The sequence below is a fragment of the Jaculus jaculus genome, chromosome 4, assembly GCF_020740685.1.
Source record: "Jaculus jaculus isolate mJacJac1 chromosome 4, mJacJac1.mat.Y.cur, whole genome shotgun sequence".
NCBI classification, from domain to species: Eukaryota; Metazoa; Chordata; class Mammalia; order Rodentia; family Dipodidae; genus Jaculus; species Jaculus jaculus.
This window is the reverse complement of record NC_059105.1, coordinates 27,786,303-27,804,112: the sequence shown is the minus strand read 5'-3', so window position 1 is coordinate 27,804,112 and position 17,810 is coordinate 27,786,303.

The following is a 17,810-nucleotide window of genomic DNA, read 5'->3' as shown; positions in this document are numbered from 1 at the left end:
TGTGAAATGTGGACAATTTATAAATTGTAACCAACTGATTCTGAGGTATATCCTAAAGGAATTGGTTTGACCATATGATTTTTAGAGACTAAATTCAGCTACTCATGGAAGTCATGAATCAGAAATAATAGGTGTGGCAATAATGAAAATTGGAAAGAAAGCAAAAACATTTTAAGAAAGAAAAAACTCAAACAACTCAACTGAAAAACCCATATGGATTAAGAAATGATTCCATTGAAATGACAGAGAAGTTCGATTGTCAAGTGACCTGTGTGTTCTCCGGGGAGATCAAAAGACACGCGCATGTGTATTCACATGGCCCGCTCATCACTCTCTTGCATGGTAGTGTCCTAGCCCTTATGTGAAGAGCTATTAAAGAAAACTGTGATTGGTAAATTTAAGGGGATCAGAATTTACTTCTCACAACTATGAAGGCTACAAGTTCAAGGTCAAGATCCTGGCAGGATGACATATCAGGAAGGTCCCACTGTGTCTAAGGCAGTGTCTCATTCCTACATTGTTAGAATCAAAGAAGCACTGTATTATCTTGTTAGATGGCCAGGCTAACAACAAAGGCCTAGTTCAATGCGTGAGGGGACATCCTGGTGACCTAATCAATTCTTACAGGCCCCACATCTCAGAACCACTAGGGTTTTCAGGTTGGTTCAATAGCTGAATTTGAGAAGAGATGCACTCATATGATAGCAGTCAGTTGAACATTTTAATTTTAGAATTAAATTTATCCTTAGCCTTACAATGATGAATTATTGCTCAAAAGAGAAAGCAGGATGTTGAAAAGCAACCAACTTTCAATAATATTTTTCACAAATTTATGATTCATTAATTTATCTGACAATATAGAAATAACTACTATATATCAGTTATTTTTCAATACATTGAGTACAGAATAAGCAAAACAGATTCAATTTTTACTCCTGGATTTCATAGTAGAGTTGGTGAGATAATAACTAGATATGTTAATTAACATAAAATTTAAATCTTATGATCAGTATGAGAAAAGTGAGAAAGGCACCAAAGAAAGCATAATTCAAATTGAATGGCAGGTATGACATTTCTTAAAAACTGAATATTTAACATAATATTAGAATAATGAAAACTATGGAGCACTCCAGGAAAAGTAGTAAAAATGAGGCTGGTGCAACTGAGAAGTCACAAAGCAGTGCTATTGGGGCTAGCGTTTATAGCCAGAGAGTAGGCAGTGACAAACTATCTTTGCCATAACTAATGAGATTTTTTATTTTGATTTTTATTTCAAGTGTAGTTGGAATAGAGTGATATGCAGTTTTGGTGATTCTTCTCAGTTCTGGCTGACATTGTAGCAAGGATAAAAACAGGGAAAATGATAAAATTCACAGAAGAATTCCCTTACACTAATGCCCTAGGAAAGTCTGCAGAGAGACTTGGACTATGATGGGCACAGTGGTAACAGAGAGAAGATGATGCACTTGATGTTTGGTGGAGAAATGGTTATGTTTGCGGATGGGCTGCACATAGAGAAAACAAGAAATGGAAGTGTGTATTTTGCTGTATGTCCAGCATCTAGGATAATTCCTGCACAAAATATTGAAAGAATTAGTGAAATTCTCGTCCTTTATTACTAAATCAATATAGGCATCATTTTTGTGGTGTGAAGAAATGAAAGATCTTAGGCTTTGATAGACATTAAGTTTGATGTGCCTGTTGGAACAAATTTTGGATCATTTTAAATCCAGTTAAATTCGCAAAGTGGTCCTAACCTAAAATATGAATTTTTCTTCAGCCATACCACTCTGAACAGCCTGATATCATCTAATGCATACATCTTAAAATTACTGAAATGGCAGGGCATGGTGGTATATGCTTTTAATCCCTTTACTCAGGAGGCAGAGGTAGGGGGATCGCTGTGAGTTCTAGGCTCCCCTGAGATTACCTAGTGATGTCCAGGTCAGCCTGAGCTAGAGTGAGACCCTACCTTTAACCCCCCCACCACCAAAAAAATTACTGAAATGGACATGGTATTCAAAGCCAGGGGACTCACAGAAAAGAAAATTTAAGCTGACCATGCAGACATTCAATAAAATAATGAGTGAAGAAAGGAGAGCTCATGAACTCGATAAGGAGCATTCTACAAAGGAGGCAACATCGTGGACAGTTTAACAAGAAGGACGCTGAGGGATGAGGAGATTGCTCAGTGGGTAAAGGTGCTTGCTTGCAAATTCTGTCAAGCCAAGGTTCGATTCCCCAAAAGCCCAATACAAGGTGGTGTGGGTCTGGAGTTCCTTTGCAGAGACATGAGACTTCGACTCTCTCTCTCTCTCTCTCTCTCTTTCTCTCTCTCTCTCTCTCATACACACACACATTTTCTTGCACACTGGATGCTGAGAGAGTGCTTTAAAAAGGACAGAGTAGTCAGCTGTGCTAAATGATATAATTCCATGAGAATTTTGAAATTCTGTATTATTTACTTTTCTCATTACCGCCACTAAGTTATTGACAAGGAACAAATTAAGAAACGAATAGTTTGCTTTGATTTACAGCTTTTAAAAGAGGACATGGCAGAAAAGGTATAGCAGCAGGACTCAGAGTCAGCTGGTCACAAGCCAAACACCGACAGGAAACAGACTTGTGCTAACATACCTTAAGGTCTGCCCCTAGTGATTCAACCTCCAAAGCAACACTGCCAGCTGGAGTTCAAATGACAAAATCCGGAGCCTATGTGAAGTTACAATTAGAATTTGCGATACTAGGATCATTAAGGTTTATCTCTGAAAGCAGAATTTATAGAATGACGGGGACTGAGACAAATGGGGAAGTCGAGCAGGGAAGGAAGGTTACGGACGTGGAAGCTGCCTATATGCACAGGCTAATTATAATTGAGTTAATCTGTCAAAATTCTTACTATATGCAAGTGTTTGTAGAACTCTCAAATGGAATTGTTAACATATGATAAGAAAAATTTCATATTTTTATGTATATATTTTTATTTATTTATTTTGAGAGCAACAGACAGAGAGACACCGCAAATGAACTCCAGATGTGTGTGCCCCTTGTGCATCTGTCTAACGTGGGTCCTGGGGAATCGAGCCTCGAACTGGGATCCTTGGGCTTCACAGGCAAGTGCTTAACCACTAAACCATCTCTCCAGCCCCCTGACTTCATATTTTTTTTCATTTACTGGGAAATACTTACACACAAAACAAACATCAGAACTGAACTCAGTTAAAAATTTGAAATATATGTGTGCCCTAAAACATAAAATTAAATATTTTAAAACTTCAAATCATGGATGTTATTTTGTCTGTCTTGATATTGTAATATGCAAAAAATGAATGAAGAATTTTAAAGATAGGAAAGTAAAAATAAAATGACTTGAGCAGAACTTACCTCTTTGACTGTTTGTCTCATTCTAGCATGTATGAGAGAAGTACCCTCACGGAATTTCCAAAGTTTTCTTATAGTAACTAATATACTGAAATAAAAATAAAATTAATTAAAACTAAAATGTTTCTATCAAAATTTAAAATAATTGATTGACTTACAAGATTTTAAGGAGAATTTATGAGAACGTGTATCACCATGACAGGGGTAAATACACATGGGAAGTGTAATCCTGAAAGTGACACTATAGTTTTCTATTGTAAGACTTTTTGAGATGCCCTGGTTCCTTTCTTTCCCTTCTATCTTGTCCCTTATGCAATTTTAATCTTTAATTTTTCCTTCATAAGCTAAGGCTTGGTTAAATGCCTTCTAAAAATTTAACCAAATACAGGGCCAGGTATAGTGGCACACGCCTTTAGTCCCAGCACTTGGGAGGCAGAGGTAAGAGGATTGCAGGGGTTTCAAGGCCACCTTGAGACTATATAGTGAATCCCTGGTCACTCGGGGCTAGAGTGAAGCCCTACCTCAAAAAGTACAAGAAAAGAAAGGAATTTAACCAAATACATTTGATTTTAAATAGAACCCAAAAGAAAGAACAGTCAGAAGATTAAAAATATTGGTATTTATTGGAAAGGATCCCTAAGAGTTTGAGTAAATTACCATATCTGAGTTAATTCTTCACACATATTAGCCTAATATTCTTCACACATACAGAAATACACAGGATGGAGAACATATTAAATTAGCCAGCAACTGAGGTGACACCAAAAATGAACTCACTGAATTATCCTTCAACATTATACATTTACACTCTAATTTTCTTCATGTTAGTTGACTTGCACACTATTATCTCGATGTACCTATAATTAAAAGTCTTCATTTAAATGGAAAGGCAAAATCTTAAGTCTGGATAGTCTCCAAATAGTCTTATTTCATGGCATGTTGGTCAAAGTAAAGGCAAACCTACAAATAAGAATTTGTATATATAAATATAATATGATGTGTTTGAATTCTGTTTTAACTCTTTTTAAAAACACAAACCTGCAGGCTTTGCAAGCAAGTGCCTTTTTTTGGTTCATTTTTATTTATTTATTTGGGAGTGACAGAGAGAAAGAGGCAGATACAGAGAGAGAGAGAGAGAATGGGCACGTCAGGGCTTCTGGCCACTGCAAACGAACTCCAGATGCGTGCTCCTCCTTGTGCATCTGGCTAACATGGTTCCTAGAGAACCAAGCCTCGAACCAGGGTCCTTAGGCTTCACAGGCAAGCGCTTAACTGCTAAGCCATGTCTCCAGCCCTGTTTTAACTTTTTATTGACAGCTTCAACAAACAGAGACAATATGCCATGATCATAGTCTTCTCCTTCCACTCCTTTTCCTCCACCCAAATCCCTCCTCTACTGAGTCTCTTCTTTCCAATTAGTCTTTCTGCTACTTTGATGTCATCATTTTATTTTATCCCTGTTAAGCATGGTTTTATAGGGAGTGTTAGTCCTGTCAGTTCATCTAGGTAACTTTTCCTTTTTTTTTTTTCTTTTTCTAGAAGACAGCATTATAAGCTTCCTTTCCTTTGGCTCTTATATTCTTTCCACTACCTTTTCCACAATGGTCCCTAAGCCTTGGAAGGTGAGATAGAGATGTCTTAGTTAGTGCTGAACATTCCCCTCTCACTTATCAGCTCTGTGGTGAGTTTTGAATCACCACATTGGTCACTACTATCTAAAATGAGAAGTTTCCCTAACCAAAAGTGAGGGTAGCTTTGCTATATGGACATAAATATAAGTGTTTAGAGAACAGTTTGGTGGGAATAATAATTGTATTTAGCCAGAAAATAGTAGTGGTTTTCCCCCTAGGGCTTAAACCTTCCCAAGCCATAGGTTTTTCATTAGTTTTCAGTACCAATAATGAATTCCCTCCTTTGGATCAGGCCTCTAGTCCAATCAGAGAGCAGTTGGCTTCCTCCATAATATCAGATATGGCACTACTGCATCAATTGATATATATGGCCTGGCTAGCCAGCCACAAAGCTTGCATCATCCACTGCTGGTTAACACCATTTCTGACTTATCTCCCTGAAAAGGCTGTGTGAAATGTAGTCCCTTCCCCTGTCCTGACAGCTAGTCAATATGGAGGAGGCTTCCAGCTCGACTTCAGCTTGATTTTTTCAGTAAGCATGTTGAAATCTTCAACAGTAGGGTCTTACCATCTACCATGTAGTTCTGATGGATAACCAAGAGTCTTGACAATAGCTTGTAATGTTTTTGGTAGCAACAGGGGTCTCCCTGGTCAACAGCTCCTTGTAAGATACCTCACCTTGGCACTGAAATTTTGTGATAACAATCTATGGCTTCTAGACACAATATGGTCCACCTTCACAGGGTGCTTCTACTCAAACTGTCTCTTTTTTAGCATGTATATTATTAACTAGCAAAAATGTATGTTTCCATATGGCTTATTCATAACATCTTAAATATTGATGAACTCTCCTCCTACCCTTCTTCTCCTCCATCCCCTTCTCTGACCTCACTTAGACTATTTCATCCCAGTATTCTGAATTCTTTTCATAATAGTTTTCCTTTTTGTTGAATAATTGAAAAGATGTTGAAAGATAAGTAAATGAAAAGCCTTTTATCTGTAGTCCTAAGCTGTAGAAAAGGTTGGTAGAGTCCCTAAAAGTATTGGCCACTCTATTTTATGTTTGGATGCAAATATGGGCACAGATTCAACACACACACACACACACACACACACACACACACACACACACACACACAGCTTTTATGCTAATTTAAAGATATATTTTAAACAGACCATGATCAAGCCACCCTTATCACTCTAATTAAATGATTAAATTGCTTGTGTATAGGTCTGCCAAGATCAGACCAAATTCGGGTATGTTGTCCAGCTGTACACAATAGATTTTTTTGCAGATATTCATAAGATAAATGCATATGGATAAGTGAATGTCAACAATTTATTGATCTGAAAGATATCATTTGATCTAGAACTTAGATGTCATAACTCTCCTGAAAAGTACTGAAATTCTACTGACTCACCACCAGATTGGTACTCAGGACAGGGAATGCTGAGTATTCCATTAGGGTCCTCTGAACCTCAGAACACTGACTTCCGAATTTCAGAGTCAGTGGAGTCAGTGGGAACAAATTTAAACTTCTCAAGAGTTTGGAACAATGTTGGAGTATCATTCAAATAAGTTATTAATCTGAAAGGGCTGAACCAAAACCTAGACCATAAATAAGAGTGAATTACACAGATCAAATAAAGTCAGAGTGTAAAGATAAAACAATAGTGGTATCTTGGCTTAAAATAGACTCATCATTAAGAGCCAGTTATCACACTGCTGAAATTTCAATTTTAATCTTCCACATGGAAAGTACCCCAGAGACTTAAAGGAATGTTTGAGCTTGATCAAAGAAATTTAACTATTTTGTTACTAATTACCAGGCTTTTTACATATTTTACCTCATTTAACCCCCAGTAACACTGTAATGCATGCATTATGATTCCCAATAATTATTAGGATTTCTGCCCTGACTTTATAGGTGAGAATAAGCTACTAAACTATACTACTGCCTGCCAGGAACTGAACGATTATGCATGGTACCTGTGAAGAGAGCCAGGCTCTAATGGAGTGGCACAAAGCAAGACACATTTTAAATGTTATTCTCTACCTACAGGTTTGAAGGCAGAAGCTGCCTCATGATGAAGTAGATTCTCAACAGGTAGGAAGTTCAAGAAGAACTAACGCTATTATGCAGCATAGTTATCCATGAGTGTAGATAAGAAAATGGCACATTTCCTTCAATTTGAAAATTCTTATCCCACATATGGAATATAAGGATAAAAGTAAGGCAATTATACTATAATTTATACTATAACTTGCCTGCAAGTTATAGGTATAGCATCCACTATAAACTGATTTTGATAAAGTTGTGTCACCTCCAAAAATACCTGTTTCTGACCTTTGCGGGTTTGCAGATGCGACTGTAAGAAACAGTATAGGTCAGGTACAAGCAATTTCCTCACATGCAACCAGACTGCCAAATGACAGGTGGTGTGCATGCGATTCAGTGAATTACGCATTACTGCAACTTCACCCCCACAAGAGCTTTCATCACATTTTTCGGATGTGCTTCACCTATCAACTGAACTTATACAAAGAGTGAGGTGATGAGATGAAAAGAGCAGAAAGAAAAAAGAAGGCAGGAGGCCATATGTGAGTGCTGGGATGGCTCATGTTGACTAGATGTTCGGAGTAACTTTTGCTAGTTTCCCTTGATAAAATAATCGGAGGACATAGGTCAGCATGAGACAATGTGGAGGTGGCTCGGAAGGAATCAGACACAATCAACCATGAAGACTGGTGGCATCAAGATGACAAGATAAGTTTTCTTTTCTGATTAAAAATCTTTCTATCAAGCAATTGTATAGTTCTGCATCACGTTACTCATGGATTTTTCCCCTCTCTTTTCTTCCTTCTAACCAGGACCCAGCATGAAAAATCATTCTCTTCACAAAATTAAACAGAAAAATCTAGCAGTGTGAGGAAATAGGATGAAGAAAATAATGAAGAGAAAAACACTTTAATCATTAAATATTATAAAGAAAACCATTTAAAAGAAAGTAATAAGGCAAACATTCAATCTGCTGTGGTTGAAGAGACAGCACAAAAACTGCTTACTTTTGAGACAATATTTTAAATCACCTATAGTAGTCATGACTAGCTTTAGGTATGTGTTTAATGTGGGAATGTAAGGCAAATAGAAGCTAGTTTTCTGTTGTAGCTAATTTACATATGGATACTGACATCCATTAAAAAGGCCTAAAGGCACATCACTGGAGTTTTACCAAAGAAAGTATTAGGGTAAACTTACATTGGCCTTACTGAATGGCACCTGCCATATTAAGTGGACATTATAGAGAGGTTGAGTTTGGCCCAAGAAGAAGCAACTTTTCTGGTCCTACAGCTAGTTCCTTCTGAAGTTCAAACACACCCACCACAACTCAGGGCATTTAGGGGAAGAGAGGGCAAAAAGATTATAAGAGCTACAGGTTATGCCTGAAGGCACTGCCCCCCCACACACACACCAAAATTGAGTGCTGTTCCCAAAATGCATAAATCACAATCCCATGGGGAATACCTACCCCAGTGATGAGTGTCCCTAGTGGAATTGGGGCTGGGATGAGGGAAAAGAGTGTTCCAACACATGTTGTGTCCATATGAAATATGTTGTTAATAATAATAAATGAATCAATCAAAAAAGAACTTTCCTTCAGCCAAAGTAGTTAAGAAAACTATTATAGTCACATGCATTAAAGAATCTATTTGTGTTGAAATTTTAGGAGCAATGAACAGTTCTGAAACCCTCTGAGTGGTTCTAACAAAGTTTGTGCCTTCAGAGGCTCCAAGTTCAATGTAGAGATCCTAACAAGCATTGAGAGCTCATTAACTTTCCTTGACTTTGTTTGGAGACTTGGTCGCTGTTGAGTTTCTGAGGTATTTGTCTTCAGGACAGCTGATAGCTGGCCCTGAAATTATTGTCCCTAGTATTAGCTTATAACAATAACAGGCATAATGTGCCACCTCCTCTGCTAACTCTCAAAACTCTTCAATTTTTGAAAATTTTGTTAAACTGAGAAAATCAAAACTTAAAAAAACCTAAATGATGATGATAGAAGGTAATGCACTTACCTGCAAAACCAAAGGACCCAGGTTCAATTCCCCAGGACCCACATAAGCGAGATGCACATGATAGCACATGTATTTGGAGTTACTTTGTAGCAGCTGGAGGCCCTGGAGTGCCCATTCTCTCTATCTACCTCTCTCTCTCTCTCTCTCTCTCTCTCTCTGTCTCTGAAATAAATAAATTAGTAAAAATATCTTAAAAGGAAAGAGAATGTGTCCCATAACAAGGTGGAAGCTGAATTTCGAGGGCTGAAACAGTACCCAAAGAATGGGATCAGAAACCTGACTCTGTACACTTTTCTTGGTGGTTGTAGTTTGTGTGTGTGTGTGTGTGTGTATGCATGTATTACATGTGTATCTGGGTTCATGTGTGGGGGTGCTCCTGTGTTTGGGTGTGTGTGAGGGCTAGAGGATAACCTTTGGTTACACCCACCTCCTCCTCTGAGACAGAAACTCTCATTGTCCTGGAGCTCACCAATTAGGCTAGTCCAACTAGCCAGGGAGCTCCTGAGATCCACCTGCCCCTCCTTTGAGTACTTAAAACAAAACTGAGTTAAATGTCATCATGATGTCTGGTACAGATTTTGAAATTTCATTTTAATTAAATTTTCATTTCAGATGCATCTTATAAAACATCAAACTTTAAAAACAGACAAAATAATCCAGGTGTGGAGTCACACACCATTAATCCCAGCACTCGGGAAGCAGGGGTAGGAGGATCGCCATGAGTTCAAGGCCACCCTGAGAGTACATAGTGAATTCCAGGTCAGCCTGAGATAGAGTGAGACACTACCTCAAAAAGACAAAAACAAAAGGACAAAATATTAAAATATATAAAATCAGGGCTGGAGAGATGGATTAGTGGTTAAAGGCGCTGTTGTAAAGCTTGATAACCTGAGTTCAATTCCCCAGGGTCCATGTAAAGCCAAATGCACAAAGTGCTACATGCATCTGGAAGTTGTCTGCAGTGAAAGAAGGCCCTGGTGCACCCATGTTCATTTTATCAGAACCTCTCTCTCTCTCTCTCTCTCTCTCTCTCTCTGTGTGTGTGTGTGTGTGGGTGTGTCTGCCAATTTCTCTCTCTCAAATATATAAAAGTATTCTAATATGCATATGTAATCAGTGTAAACAAAAAGAAACACTGGTGATGGACAGGGTAGAACTTAGGGCAAAAGCTTTAACAGTAAAAAGGATAAATTTATAATGATAAATGAGTAATACATGAAGATCTACAATAGGTATGAATAGCTTGCTTTGATTCACAATAGTCAGAATCGTCATTAAAAGCTTGCTTCTGGGAAAGTAAAGTGCTTTCAGTTCACATTAAGCTTTGTAAACCTGAAAAACTTTAATATACCTTAAAGAATGTGACAAACAGCTAATAAATGTACACAGCATATTTCAATCAATTAATTGGTAAGCTTAATTTATCACACTTGGATTTTGATTTTATTAAAATATTCATTTTGTCTTTTAATCTGAAAAATCATGTAAGACTATCCCTCATTGTTGTTAGAAAATAATTGCAAAATCAGAGTTTTCGTGTTTTCTAGCTGAGACTGTCTGAAAATTTAAAGAACAATCAAAATACAAAAACTCCCAAATAGTAAGATAATTTTTTTTCAAATACCACTCTGAATGACCTTGAAACTTAGAAAAAATCAAAATAGCAGCATTGGAACTGAAGAGGGGGGGTGTTCAGTAGTTAAGGTCTTTGCCTGCTAAACCTAACAACCCAGTCTTGATTCCCAAGTATACATGTAAAGCCAGCTGTGCAAAGTGGTACATGCATCTGGAGTTCATTTGTAGCAGCTGAAGGCCCTGGCATGCCTATTCATTCTATCTCCCCCCACCTTTCTCCATTCAAATAAATAACTGTCAGAATATCAACATGTATAAAAGTGAGCATAAGTGAGATAACATCATCATGAAACTCAGAAATGTTAAATTCAGATTAAAAGCATAGCCCTAAAGTTTTTTCAGTATTTTCAGTATTATTAGAAAATTTAGAAACAAACTAGTTATGCAACTTTAGAAGTAAGAAACAAGAAAATATAACAAATTTAAGATAATCAGGCAAGAAAAAAAGAAAGTAAATACTAAACATAAATGAATGTTACCATCTAGATACAATGAAAATTAGTCTAAAATAAACAGTAGTACTGATCTATAAAAAAGAAAACATAGCATAAGTTTACAAGAGAAGTAGGAGAGATTCTACATTTGGCATTAAAGATATGTTAATCTAGATCAATTCTATCAAGTTCTGCCTGTTTATCAAAGAACAGATGATTATCGTTACATTCAATAAGATTGAAAACTGCTGAAATTATACTTAAGTTGGCAAAGCTTAGGCCATGAATACATTTTAAAATATAACAAAAAGAAGATGTACTTTGATTTTACTTATGATTACTGATGAAGTATTTCTTATAGCTCTTCTATCAGTAAATTAAATCTAGTGACATATTGATAAAAACAAGTGCTCTGACCAAGTGATTTCCTAGGAATAGAGAAACAATTCACCATTAGGAAATTAAATATGGTGATTTGTTACATTAGCAGGGAAAACATGGCAAAGAGAATGCATCTGCCCTGTGGATAATTTAGGCAGCACTCAAAACATGAGCCTGGGGCTGGAGAGATGGTTTAATGGTTAAGGTGCTTGCCCACAAAGCCTAAGAACCCAGGTTTTATTCCCCAGTACCCACATAAGCCAGATGCACAAGGTTGCACATACATATGGCATTTGTTTGCAGTGGCTAGAGGATCTGTCACACCCTTTCTCTCTCTCTCCATATATATATATATATGTGTGTGTGTGTGTGTGTGTGTGTGTGTGTGTGTGTGTGTGTGTATGTATGTATATGTGTGCGTGTGTGTATCACAGATTAAAAACTAATAAAAAAATTAAATGAGCCTGAAAGGGGCATTTCAGAACAAATGGTGATGCTCTGTCCATAACTCTCAAATCTCTCATTGTAAAATTCAATAAGCCCAACTTCAATCATCACCAGTCTTAACATCCAACCACTCAAGAGCCCACAGCTCTTCTGAAACTCATATAAACTCTTCTGTGCAAGCCTGTGTGAAAGAACAGAACACTCTCATTCGAAAAGAGAGAAACAGGAGAATTGAAGAGAACTACTTGATCCAAGCAAACTGAAAGACAGTAGAATAAACATTAAATCCAGTAGCTCAGTGTGGCATTTGGAATCTGTCTGTAATGGCACCATCTCCAACAGGCTTGGGGAGTTGTGCCCCTTTGGCCCTGGCTACACACATGGGTTTCTCTCTAGTGCTGGCTTACTGAGTGATGATAGTTTTCCTCAGCAGATGTTTCACATTTGTAGCATCCCAATATCCTCAAGTCTTATCCTCAAACCTTCATGCATCAATTCCTGTAGGGAATCTAACTCACTGTACATTACTTGGCCATTGGGCTTTTCTTGGATCCTCTGTTACCTTACAACTCTCACATTCTACATTCTGCCTTGTCAGCACCATGGGGACAGTGCCAAGGTCTGCCACCAGCTGGAGAAACAATAATGTCCCTGTGAACCACAGATGCAACACCTCTGAGCAATTTCAGGGTTGAGCCTGGGAAACCAGTGAAGTTTCCCATCAGGGCACATCAGCAACAGTCTCTTCCCAAAGGAGTCTTTCAAAGGCGTTTGCATCTCACAATGTTAGCCTTGGATGGATATGGTTTGCCATCAAGACATCTCTCCTATTGTCCCAGTGCAAAATACATGGCTTCTTTATAACGATAATTGACTACAAAAAAAATCTACAGCTGCTCTTTCTTTACCTGTTCTGTCTACATCTCCAACTGTTCACACTTCCCTCACCAAGTGGCGTACTTTTCAAACCTTGCTGCTGTTTTCAATATAAACCTGGCTAAAAGCAGCCAGTAGTAACCATGCTACAGGCTAAATGGTAGCACATACAGAAATTTCCTGTGCTAAATGAACAAGTCTAACCTAAATCTTCTACATCTTCCCTCCCTCCCTCTCCCTCTCTCTCTCTCATCTCTCTAACTCTTGTACATTAGTTACCTTTTTCCTCATTTTCTTAGTGGGCACTGACCTGTAACTCCCAATACCAGCATGGGGCTATCATCCACAATGAGCTTTTGATCAGAGAAACCTACAAGGTTTCCTAAAAGAATGACAGATTTCTGTCAGAGTACTTGATGACCCACCAAAGGTTAGTGGTAAGACCCTATTGCTGAAGACACCATATGCTGCTGACACATAAAACCGAATGGCATGGCTGGAAGCCAGGAGAGAGTCAGACCCCAGACAGTCAACATGTCTAGTGCCAGAAGGTGCTACATGGGCAACTGGGTGAAATTACCAATATCTGTCCAAGCAACTCATGGTCGAACTTACTTAGCAGCAAATAACCTGTTGTGATGCCCAACAAGTGCAATAGTGGCACACAGCCATGGGGGAGGGGGAACCAACTGATCTCGATTTGGCTAACTGATCCCCTCAGTGGTACAGGACCTATAGCTGGAGCTGGGAAACAAGTCAGAACCATATCCAAACATAAGCCCACTCTCCAATATCAAGGTACCATCAATCATGGGCTACAAGAGGACCTACACCTATTAAACTCTCTATAAAAAAAAAAGTAAGGGTTATCTCATTTGTCCTGATGCTAACTTACTCTCTGTTGGAGAATCTGCTTCTTTTTTTCAGATAGATGCAGATCCTAAGGAGAGAGCCACCCCATCATACCTCAAAAGGGCCCCAGCTGAAACTAAGGAAAAGTGGCAAAACAAGCAAGTGTGCTGTTTTCCTGATGAACCAGATACCAGCACAAGGGGGAAGGAGACCAACACAGAGAAAAATCAACTCCTACCAAATCAGAGAGCCAGAGCCCCAGAGGCTCCCAACACCTCATCACTGAAGCACACCAAAAATGAACACAAAATGGCTCAGGGAAATTTTGTGGAAGAGGGGGTGGAAACAATGTCAGAGCCATATATTGGGTCATGATATGCAGAGACATTTATCTTACCAATAACTGTGGGCTACCTCCACAATTCATGATCCATATACCTCAACAAGGAGAGGCCAATGGGGAGGGGGTAGAACACGGAAGAGCCTAATAATGGTACCAAACTGCTGGTATTTGCTGAATGCAAAACTAATAAAAAATAAATAAATAATAAATAAATAAATTAGTCTAATACATTTAAGTAAGAGTCAAAGAAATTTTTAGGGGCTTGGACAAAACAAATATATTGCTAGGGTATATGAATGGCTTCTGTTCCAGAGCCTTACAATGCCACCGTCCCCATGTGAAATATGAGTACAGTCTCTACTCTCTTCATTTCCTTAAGCCCTCTAATCTGAACTCCGAGCACAATTCCAGATTTCCATGCCTTTTCTAGCAGATACCTCCAAACTTTCCCAAATTGCTCACACAAACCAGTTCCAAAAGTCGAAGAACCACACCCTCACATTTAATCATAGGAATGCTTCTAATTCTCTGATACCAAGTTTCTGTATTACTTTTGCATCAATCACTGTGACAAAAATACCTGACAGAAACAACTTAAGGAATGGTAGGTGTAGTGGTTTGATTCAGTTGCCCCCATAAACTTAGGTGTTCTGAATGCTCAGCTCCCAGGTGATGGAGATTTGGGAATTAATGCCTCCTGGATGGAGTGTATTGTTGGGGGCAGGCTTATGGGTGTTATAATCCATTATCCCCTTCTCAGTGTTTGGCACACTCTCCTGTTGCTATTGTCCACTTTATGTTGGCCAGGGATTGATGTCCACCCTCTGCTCATGCCACTGTGAAAACCCTGCCATCATGGAGCCTGCCCCTCAAGCCTGTAAGCCAAAATAGATCTCATTTTTTCCTCAAGCTGATCTTGGTTGGATGATTTCTACCAGCAGTGTCAACCTGACTGCAACAATAGGCTTGTGCTTACTTGGGCTTACTATTAGAGAGGGATTTCCCCACAAAGGTAGAGAAGGTATGGAAGAACAACCCCATGGAAGGCAGAGAGAGCTTCAGTAAAGATCTATTCACAACATGGAGGACCAGGAAGTAGAAATTGGTACAGGAACTAAGGGTATGTATAACTTTTGAGAGTCTGCCCAGGGTGATCCATTTCAGTTTTCCAGCTCCACCTCCTACAAGACACAGCACCCAGGAAACAAGCCTTCAAGACTTGAGCCCATGGAGGACATCTCAAACTCAAGCCAAAAGACCATTGAACTTAAGTAAATAAAAATAAAATGAACCTGCCCAAACACAAGATGTATTTATGCATCTTTGTCCTGGAAAATTCTTTAAGAAAAATTGAAGGTATTTGTTCATTTTTATCCTTAGTATTCAAGGTCCCTTTCCCCAGAAAAATCATGGTAATATATATGTTAATATATATACATATATTATTTTATATATTTATTATATATAATGTATATAAGTAATATATAAAATAATATTATAATATTAATATATATGTATATGTGTGTGCATATATATATAATTTAAATTTTTTACAAGAAAATAAAACTATTAGCAAATAATGCTGTGTTCATGAGTACTACGATGTACTACAAATGAAAAGCAAGTTTAATAGAAAATATTAGTCAGGGTCATATGTATTCTTGTTTGGTGGCTCTTAAGACATACTTCCACACTACATAAATAGCCTTGTGCATAGATACTGTCAAAATATATGCAAGTAACCTTGAAATCTTTTCTAACATTTCCTTCTCATTAACTTCTCTTATAGTCTTTGACATTAATGCAGATATGAAAGACTGTCACACTATATGCCCAGACGTCAGTCATTGTCCAAGTACATCTGGGAGGTCATAGAACACTCAAAAGTAGTTTATTACACCATACAAAAACCATCTTGCCAATTTTAATACAATTTAATGTGCTGCCTCTGGTGCTTAATTTCATTCAATTTTTTTCTTGACTGATTTTGTTCTATGTCAAATATATATTTTATGTACTTCTGCCATATGAAATAATTTATATCTGGATTCTCAGCCAGATCACTGTAAAAGTTTTCTGCTTTTACATATTTTTTCTTTGATAGTAAACAACATATTGCTTTCTTCAAATACTTATGCTAATATATACATGCAGCACACACACATATTGTGGATTATTTACTAGCATTACCTTTTACAATGATGAGATATTTCCCCAATATTTCCCAATCACCCCTAAGTTATCAGAAGGCAAAAACATGTAACTGTGTGCCACCAGTTATTGTTAGGAAAAGGTGAATCTATTTAATAGCTATCAAAAGCAAACTTGTGAATATAAATGTTTATGCTCCAAATGATTCCAGGAGAGGGGACAACACCATTTTCACTACAGCCAATAGGTATTCTTATACCATACGAAAAGTAAAACTTGTATATCTCAGTTTTATGTAAGGCTTAAACAATTACAGTCCTTTGCCACATCAACTGTACATGCCAGGAAGAAATTGAGCCAGTCAGGTGTGCTTCATACTTCTTTATTAAGTGTTTACCTCATTCAAAATTGAAATCATTCAGTAAACAAGACAAAAACATCCTGTACATTCATCATTCATTCATCCTCTAACCATAAAATCCTTTTGAAATCAACAATAAGAAAACCTGATGTGACCATTCTGAATGTAATCACCCACTTGTCCTTTCTGGTGAAAATTTCATTCTTTAATACTGACATATGGGTGGTGTTCTTTTATCTTTTCTTAAAGGTCAAGGATCTAGGAATTACCCCTTTTAGTGTATTAATTCAAGTACTCACGATACCCTGCACTCCTGCAACAAGCCTTCCCAACTGCAAAATGTAAACAGAAAGGAACATGTAAGCCCTTTGATAAAGACGTTTCTTTTATTAGCTTGACAGTGTTCTCCAGTAATTGAAATCTTCATACAATTGCTTAAGACAATCTTGAGGTTTTGCCTGCCATCTGACACCCATGTAGCCAGGAAGAGCCAGCATTTATGACTTTCACCCTCTGGTGAGTATTTATAATACAGTACTCTGCTACAGTCTGCTGACTTGGATCATCCACACATCCATGTAGAATGTGTAGCTTACTGTCCTTTTACACAAAAAAGGAAAGTGGGCCTCAGAAAAACTGGCCAAAGCCTGATAGCACAGAAGATTTGATGAAAAGTGTAGGGCCATTGCACAGGGGAAATTTCAGCTTTCTTATAAGTATCCCTCAAATTCAAACTCAAGGTGACTTAACTAAGGCTATATTTTAACTAAGGATATAAGTAGCTCAACTCATTTTTCTTAAGATGATTTTTTTTTTTTGCTAACATATCGAATTCTTTTATTTTGTGGGTGAAATTAAGAGTCTGGACTCTAGGTTCAAATATCTTGACTCCAAATTCCTGCTCTGTCACTGGCTCATCCTATGCCTTGGGGAATTTACTTCCTGATGGTTTTAGCTCATGATCATAATAATATGCCTCTCACAGGAATACTGTCAGAGTTAGTCCATATGGTCAGTGTTTAGAGACCATCAGGCCCCAGTGAGCCTTGAAGACACAGTAATGATTGTCATTGGTTTGTAAATTTTATTTGTAGAACCATGCTTTCTCCGTGTTCCTACCCAGGTACTTCATTGGCCTGATGATAACACACAACAGGGACTACATCTCCATCCAGCCATGCAGCCTTAGCTGATTGCCTAGGAACTGGGGATTTTGAGACACAGAATCAATGGCTGTACA